General features: G+C 39.5%; 1 pseudogene; it reads left to right on the top strand.

Annotated features, from left to right (window-relative positions):
• The first annotated feature begins 1,911 nt into the window (after positions 1–1,911).
• LOC149816702 (cytochrome P450 86B1 pseudogene) lies at positions 1,912–3,435 on the top strand (annotated as a pseudogene).
• Positions 3,436–9,433: the final 5,998 nt, after the last annotated feature.

The following is a 9,433-nucleotide window of genomic DNA, read 5'->3' as shown; positions in this document are numbered from 1 at the left end:
TTCTATGGCTGTTATATTGGCAAAGAATTTCAGATAGTGTTGCAACTGGATCTTACATGGTTGTACTTGGATTGGCCTCTGCCTCCATGTATTGCTGTTAATTTCTCAGGTCTGGCCTAGATTTGGGTCAGATCCATCCTATATTCCGTGATGTGTCAATAAGGCTATCGATGGTATGGAAAATCTGACCCAGTCTGATCTGAAACAAACTGACCCGGATCACAGTCAGTTTTGTAGTTGGAACCCTAGAAATAGTACCAAACCCACCACCTGTCCGCTTTGTTTTGTCCACAACGAGTTTGTAATTGGATCCCCAGACCTTGATCCAAGCAGATCCAAGTACAAAGAGCATGACCAAAGCTGCTAGCTTAGAAAAGAGCTTGTTGCGGTTCATTAAATAAACTTGCATTATTTCTTCTCAAAAAAATAAAACTTGCATTCAGCTTGATATACCAACACAAAGCCATAGTTTGAATGCAGATATGGGTAGACTTTCCTGACCCGGTTTGATTCCATCCAGTCTTACACTCAACTATATATGCAATCTAGCTTAAACAGTGTGGGTCACAGGTTTGGATCCAACTTGCTATCAGCCCCATGGTTGTTTGGGATACAAAACTTAGAAATGGAGACAATTATGAAAGGAAACAAGAAAGATTCATGACAAATTTGTCTTATCCAAGTCTGATCATCGACTTTCTCGATATTTATATTTCAAACAAAATTTTTTTTTTTTAAATTTTGTGATGGATATCCGTCGCTAATATTTGGTTTTGTGACGAAATATAATCCGTCGCTAAAGTAGCGACGGATATGTATCTGTCGCAAAACCAAATCCGTGCTTATTTAGCGACGGATTATGTTCGTCGCTAATCCATCATTAATTAGTGATGAATTAATGACAAATCAGTTCTGTCGCTAATTAGCGACTAAGAATATGCGACAAACGCTATCCATTGCGAATTCATCGCCAATCCGTCGCTAAACATCATCAGCGATGGATTTGCAACGGTCGCTAGTATGCATTTTTCTTGTAGTGGGTCACAGGTTACGGTCCAACTTGCTATCAGCCCCATGGTTGTTTGGGATACAAAACTTAGAAATGGAGACAATTATGAAAGGAAACAAGAAAGATTAGTTATGCAGGCGGTAGCCAAGAAAGACGTGCAAATCAACACTGAGATCAGGATGTATATAATCGTACGATCCTAAGTCCCCCTTACGAGACAAAGTATAATTCTTTAAAGTATGAAAGATATAGATTAGTGAAACTTCCAAGCAATTATTTGCTCCAAGCTAAATGCCAACTTGTATGCGTGGATCAGTTATGGTCATATCATATATATGACGTTATATTCCATCACCACCACACATCTCAAGCTTGATGCAGGTGTGCGCAGACCTCATTTTCTCACATATCACATGGCCCCCAAATGAGATGTTCGGTGGGGATTCAATATAACTGAAGATTGTTTATATGAAAGCTCGTAATCTATGAGACCCACCACTTCCAGAATCTTGCTTGGCTATATGATAAATGGCCGTGCAAGATACGGCAGTAAAAAAGGCTAGCATGATAACTATTACAGTGGGTAGACGTAGACGACCTTGGTTCAAACTTAGTCCAAGTCTCAGTCAATAAAGTAAAAAAAAAAACCAATGTATTCCACAAACCATCGGAAAATGATCATTTCAATAGATGTAGGGTTTTTAAGACACCAATCAGTTGGCAGAGCCCACTTTAGCTTGCTGTAGGCCCCATTGAATTCTGAAGTGTAATCGACGGTCTGGACCAGAGGGATGATTTGAGGGCTCGAGTGAGATCCCGATCTCTCTATAAAGAGGAGCTGTCAGGCTTCCTCACATGCACATTCTATCTGCATGCAACACATTAATCTCTTTAGTGCAATTATGGATGCCTCTCCCTTCGCTCATCTTGCTTCAATAGTTTCGATTATCTGGTGGCCAGAAGCATGGCTGGCCATTCTAAGTTTCATCTGCATTCTCAGCTACCGAAGACAAAGGCATGCACCACTCATAAGCTGGCCCATTGTGGGAATGCTTCCTAGTGTTCTCATGAACATCCATGGCTTTTACGATTGGATCACAGGTCGACTCGCCGTGGCTGGTGGGACGATTTGTTTCGAAGGCCCTGTATTCTATGGCATGAAAGTCGTAGCGACTTGCGACCCGAGAAACATAGAGTACGTCCTCAAGACCAAGTTCGAGAATTTCCCAAAAGGCGAAGATTTTCGCGAAATATTTCACGATCTGTTTGGCGACGGGCTCGCAAACTCGGATGGTGAATCGTGGAAGCTCCAAAGAAGAGTGGCTCACAGCCATATCCATTCTAAGGACTTCCGGCTGTTCTCTTCGAAGATCACACAAGACATAGTCAAGACCCAGCTTGTGCCGGTGCTCAAGCACTGGGCACGTCTTGGCTCGGTCTTGGACCTTCAAAACGTGTTCGTGAGGTTCACCTTTGACGCCACATGGACAGCAGTCTTCGGTGCAAGCCCCGAATGCCTGTGTCTCAACTTCCCCAGAGCCCCCTGCTCAGAGGCCATTGATGCCATCACGGAGGCAATCTTCTATAGGCACATAGTCCCTAACTTCGTGTGGCGACTTCTTCGCTACTTCAACCTTGGCAAAGAAAAGCAAGTCAATGATGCAAAGGCAGTGTTGAACGAGGCAGCGTCACAAAAAGTTGCCATGAAGAAGGTGGCTCCCACTAGCGATGATCTATTGTCCAAGTATGTTGGCATGTTTGATGATGACGCCTTTCTGAGGGACTCTACTATTAACTTTCTGCTGGCTGCTAGAGACACTTCGGCTGCTACACTGACATGGTTCATCTGGTTGGTTTCTAAGCATCCCCATGTGGAAGCCAAGATCTTGGAGGAGTTGACGGCAATCATTGAGAGAAAAGATACAGAGAGAACATCATCTCCACCACCAGCATTTAGCAGTGAGGATTTGCAGAAGATGGTCTACCTTCATGCATGCCTATGTGAAACACTAAGGCTTTACCCTTCTGTGCCTATCAACAACAGAAGTGTGCTGGCAGAAGATAAGCTGCCTGATGGCACTGCTTTGAAACCAGGAATGAAGGTTTTCTTCATTCCATACTCTGCAGGGAGGATGAAGTGGGCATGGGGAGAAGATTGCTTGGAATTCAAACCGGAGAGATGGATAGACGGCGAAGGAAAATTGAAGCATGAGGTCGATGGGTCGAGGTTTGCAGCCTTTAATGGAGGACCTAGAACCTGTGTGGGCAAAGATATGGCATTCGTTCAGATGAAGTATGCAGCGGCTGAAGTGCTTTTGAATTTCGAGGTTAAGGTCGTGGAAGGCCATCAGGTTTCTCCCAAGGCCTCAGTCATCATGTTCATGAAGAATGGATTGCCAGTTACACTGAAGGAAAGGCTTCCTTAGAAAACAACATGTATAAATAAATAAATAACCCGCCCCGCCGTGATCGAGTCCGCCTTATAATCGTCGCATTTATTTCACTTCCAGAGTTTACCACCTTGCTAGGGTGTGACCGCTGTAGTTTGTTCCAAGTTGGTTCCTTTTCATAGAAAATAAATAAATAAATCTCTCTCTCTATTTATATACCATACAGTGGTACACTCATGTTTACAGATCTAACCATAAAATGATAAATCTAGCATAGTTTATTTACTAAGATTTCATTTTTGAGATGGTGAAAATCAATGGCTCACAATTCATGAAAATAAGGGTTGTTTAAAAATTATATAAAACGTTGTATTTGAGCCAACTTTAATACATAAAAATAATAAATAAAATATGCTAAGCATATCAAATGGTTAGGTGTTTCTTTTAGAGTCTATATCTATGTAAATCAAGCATGTGACACCATAAGCAATGGTGGTACAATACCACCATAGAAGCGCCCTCTCTCTCTTGCAGGAAAAATAATCAGAATTTTATAAATCAGAGAATTGATACATAGAGAATGACGAGGTGTCACTCACATGCACTTTACACAAACTGAAAATTTAAGCATAAAAGATTCATTGGATTGAGGTCATATGAAGCCGATCCTTCGCCGAAGCTTCCACAATGCCACATTAGCTATTACGTTGCTTGGGAGCTCGCTGCCCAGACGACGTCTAACATTGCACTGCTACGAGATTTCTTGGCAAGTGAGAAGCACAAAGCATCCCCAAGTGAACTCGATCTTAGCACTTCTTGGCCGAATGAAGGTAGCCAAAAGAACCTCCCTAAGATAAAGCTTCTTTTCCCAAAAAACTACAAGACAATTTGCTACACTTTTGAGCATATTGACAATTCCAAAATAAGTAGTCTGCACCCCCTTCTTCTCTTTTACACATGATACATTGACTAGGGAGGCTGAACCCTTTTCTTTTCATACTTGGTCCATGAGCAATTTGTCATGAAGAAGTAACCAGCCCATAGTGATGCCTCTAATAGGAAAAGAATTATGCCATAAAGCTTCTACCGGAAGCCATTGTGCCATTGGATTGCCAAGAGAGCGATAGCAAGAAGAAGTGAAGAAAACACCATTAAGAGAATGTTTCCACAAACACAAATCAATGGAATAGTTGAGTTTAAGTGGAACCAACATATTCATAACACACAACCATTCCACAAAAACAAATGGTGATGGGTTTCTTCTAAGTTGAACTTCCCAACCACACAATTGGTCTCAATAAGAACATACCATCTTCTCCTTCCCTTTTGCAATCCAATATAAGTAAAAAGGTCCTTTAGGCACCCGTCCCCACACCATTCATCTTTCCAAAACCTAGTTTTGCACCCATTTTCAACCTCAACACCAAGGGATTCAAGAAGGGTTGGCAATAGCTTTACCCAACCCTTCCAAATCTCGAATTCCCCCCATCCATTTTAATCCCCCATCCCATTCCCACGACCATCCCTTCAAACCATATTTGTGCTTGATAAGCACCACCCATGTTTTATTCTCCTTAAGAAGTAACCATAACCATTTAAGCAAAAGAGACTTGTTCCATCTGTCAACTTCTTTAATACCCAACCCACCTTCTTCTTTGGATCGAGAGATTAGTTCCTAAGTTGCCAAATGCATTTTTCCCTTTTGAGCTTTTCTAGACCAAAGAAAAATGTGAAGAGAACGATTGATCTTTCTTCTAGTCTTTTGAAGAATAGAAAAGAATTGAAGAAAGTACAATAAGAAAGATGAGAGAACATACTTTACAAGTGTTATCCTTCCCGCAAAAGATAAAATTAGTCCAGCCCAAGCACTAATTTTTGCCACAACCTTTTCTTATATCACCTTTCAATAGTTATCCCAAGCGACACCAAGATGTAGAGGAAGGCCAAGATACTTTATGAGGAGGTCACCAATTGGACATCCAAATAACGTGGAAACAAACTTATCCACTGGATCCGATGCCCCAAATGAAATGAAGAAAGTTTTGAGCCCATTGATGGAGAGGCCCAACAACTAAAAAAATACTCTCAATAGGGTCCACAACCGAGCAATATTTTGTTGACAAGCATGAGCAAAGATTAAAATATTATGGAAAAAAGGATATGTGAAAATTTAGGGCAGCCCGGCTTGTCCACACTCATGAAAATATCACTTGAAGTAGCCGAGACAAGCATAAAAGATTTTACCTCTATAACATTCAAAAGAAGAAGGGGGGATAGGTGGTCACCTTGACACAACCTCCTACTTAAGTTAAAGAACGCACCTAGCTTGCCATTATCACAAATTGTCATAGAGGATATATAGAAAATCTCTTCTCATCTCTTCTTACATCCAACATTCCTTCACAAATTCAAACAATGAAAACATGAGGTAACAAAGATGCAAGATGGAGTAATCAGAAGGAAGACATATCATGCTTTCAGTAATGGTACCTTTCGGTTTAAACCTGTAATATCGCGTATTTCAGTACTTAATCATTTTATAATTTTGACAAAAAATTGGCTGTCTGGGAGAAAAATTGTTTGAGGCTTGATTTTTATACTGAAGTCTTTGAGTTTGGGCTTGACCCACATCTCATCGACAAGGTCGAGGCGAGCCAAATGAAACATGAGAAAGAATTTTAATTTCGACCTTTAAATTCAAGCAAAATTCGAGCGAAATTTAGGTTATTTTTAGACAAAATTCAAAATTTGGTATTTGTGTGATATATCATTGGATGCGTCTCAGAATTCTAAGAACAATGATATTTTAATTTTCTGAATTCGAGTCCCGATTGGCCCGAAAATCATGTTTTTATGAAAATTTAGTAGTTTATCGAAATGGATCCGAAGTTGGATTAGATTGGATCCAAGGCCTAGGATCCATTTTTTTTTGGATTTGGGTTCTATTTAGGTCCTACTTAAATCTGAATCGGATCCAGGTCTTCATCTATTTTTGTTTTGGGTATGGGTTTGGATCTGGATCTAAATCCAAGCCCAATGTTTATCCAACTTTAAATTTAGTATAAAGCCTTAATTTGAGTTTTATTATAGTTAAGAAGCCTTTAGGGTTAATTTGGTTATTTTTGGAAGTTTTTAGATAATTTTTATTAATTAATATTAAAAAATTAATTAATTAATTAATATTAATTCTAAGTTTCTATTTTTGGGCTGAGTAGGACTTCTTAAAAGAGTCCTTACTCTTGCTTATGAGTGGTTAAGAAAGAGTTTTAAAAGTTTTATAAAGTTAGAAAAACTACCAAATGTAGAAAAGTCAACATTTGGTAGAGTTTAAAAGAATTAGGAAACAAAAGAGAGAGGGAGTTCCACTTTTTCGGAACTCTTAGAGGAGAACTGGAGAAATAGGGGGGTGGGGAAGGTGACCCCCTCTCCCACCCATTACTTAAAAAAAAAAAGAGAGAGAAAAAAAAAGAGAAAGAGAAAGAGGGAAAAGAGAGAGGGAGAGAGAGAGAGAGAGAGAGAGGAAGAGGAAGAGGAAGAGGAAGAGGAAGAGGAAGAGGGTTCCTCTTCTCCAACAGCCCTTGTTCCTCCATCATTCTTCTCTATTTTTTGATATTTATCAAAGGTATAGGTCTCTTCTTTTGACTTAAGTGAAAAATTGAATACCGATTCGATTCTCATGCTTACCATGACCTAAATCCATGGTTAATGAGTGAATCTATGTGTTTACTCAAGTATACATGAATGAGGATCCATAGATCCTCTTTTATATAGGTATTTTCAGTCCTTTTCATATAAAAAAAATTCTGTGTATGGGTTTTCTAAACAAAAACAAAATTTTATTTCATGTTAAGTGAGCTTTTTAACACTTGTTTTATAGTGAATTCGATTCCTACGTGATTTCATATATGCATATGATAGTAGATGCATGTCCACGTGTTATGAATAGAAAAAAATTGTGTAAGCATGCATAATGTTATTTTAAATCTGTAAACGCATGCATAAATGAATGTTGTCCATACTTATGAACATGTTTAGGGCAGCTCTACAGGGAAAGAAAAAAAAGACATATTTTTTTAATACTGTTTTGGGGTTACTGCTGGGGCCAGCCGAGCTGCAGCAGTCAGCCCTAGCCGACTGGGTCGGCTGGGCTTAGTGGCTGACCTAGCCGACCGGGTCGTGGTTACGAAAAAAAAATTTCTTTTTGGTTGATGGTTGTTCAGCCTAACAACACACAGGCCCAGACTAAGGCCTGTGCATGGGCTGTCAGGCCGAGCCGACAGGGTCGCCTGGGCTGACTCGGCCAGCCCAGCTGGTTAACGACCTGCCTGACCCAGTCCGACACTTGGGGCAGGACTGGAACAAGCCTGGTAGGGTGGGTCAGACCCGACCCAGCTGACCAGGGTCAGGTGGGCTTGCTGGTAAACCCAGCCGACTGGGTGTGAACCCTGTAGAAAAAAGGTAACCCTAGCCAACTGACAGTTGACTGGGTGCAGGCTAAATTATAGACCCAGTTGACTGTCAGTCGTCTCGGCATGGACCAAAATTTGAGTATATATATATATATATATATATATATATATATATATATATATATATATATATATATATAGTGTGTGTGTGTGTGTGTGTTGCCCTTTGCAGATTCTAGAATTTTGCCATTATGAAGGTTCCAACTATGTGCATGCTAAAAAGAAATTTTTATATGCGTATGATTAACAAGTTTTGCGTGAGCAATATTCAAGACAATGTTAATTACATGGGTATTTTGTGAACACGTACGAATCTGAAATTTTAGATCATGTTGCATGTATATAGTTGCACAAGTAGTCACACATGTAAAGAGAGTCATGAATGAAAGCTTACATGCGACATAATTATTTGAATTAAAACATGCATTCGCCATGAATAATTGTAGTATACAATTGACACAAATGTTTGAATCAGACGAAAGCAAGCATGGAATAAAAAGTTGTGAGTTTATGTACAAGCATAACATTGTTTGAAGCACATCTTGAAAGGAGCATATATAAATGTGCATTGTGAAGCAATCAAAAGTAATGCATTGTGGTATGTTATTGATGGTTTTTGCATGTATTGCATTGATGATTCAAGTGAATCATCGCAGGCCTGGAGAGCCTCGAGCATTGGGAGCTCCTTCATTACTTACTTTTAAATGCATCACAAAAATCATATTTATTTCTATTTCATTGTGTTTTACACTATTCTATGTGTTTCATGAGTGGGAGTCCCGTGATGGTTCTCGCAGGGGTAGATGCAAGCTTTTGCCCTTGCTTTTGCATGTTGAATTACAAAACTTAATAATTGGCGTTTAATAAAAAGATAATGAATAAAAACAATGTAATATACGATCTGAGATCTTCCATCGAAAGAATGAGCATCTTAGAGATTTGGTTTTGGGGGACCACGAGGATACAAAAACTTTGTGTGCTTATTTAGTACCCCTAAACCCGATATTGAGGTTTTTTCTTTTGGCCACAGTTTTAGGGAGAGTCCGCCACTTTACCTGAGGGTGGTGTGTTCGACATAACTGTTGTTTTGGTATACTAAGAAAGTGACACTATTGGATGTGGAGGTCTTAATTATCCTAACATTAGATGTGGAGGTTTAATGTTCTGAAGATGATTCGGTCGAGGGCTAAGTTTAGAACCCAATAATAAAATACAACTTGTGTGCTAAGTTATCCTGAAAACCCTACTTAACCTCAGAAAATTGTACCCGTTTGGTGTATTTGCAAGCAACGATAATTAAAAAGTGGAACTTAAATTGTATTCATTTAATAGGGACAAGCATATGGAAAGAAAACTTTAATGAAAGATAATAAAGTGATCATGTGTTACACATAAATCATGCATAATCCTCCTACGCATTAGAACATGCATATTTTACCTATTCTCTTAATTGTTACATCTTGGTTGATGCATGATGTTTAATTTCTAATGCATGTTACACACCACAACAAAGCAGTGGATTAGCGACGACCACATTCCGTCTCTAATCCGTCGCTAACCGGCTT

This window comes from Nuphar pumila, chromosome 14 (assembly GCF_984573655.1).
Source record: "Nuphar pumila chromosome 14, dmNupPumi1.hap1.1, whole genome shotgun sequence".
In the NCBI taxonomy this organism is placed as follows: domain Eukaryota; kingdom Viridiplantae; phylum Streptophyta; class Magnoliopsida; order Nymphaeales; family Nymphaeaceae; genus Nuphar; species Nuphar pumila.
The sequence above is the reverse complement of the archived record's forward strand: the minus strand, read 5'-3'. Positions and strand labels throughout refer to the sequence as shown.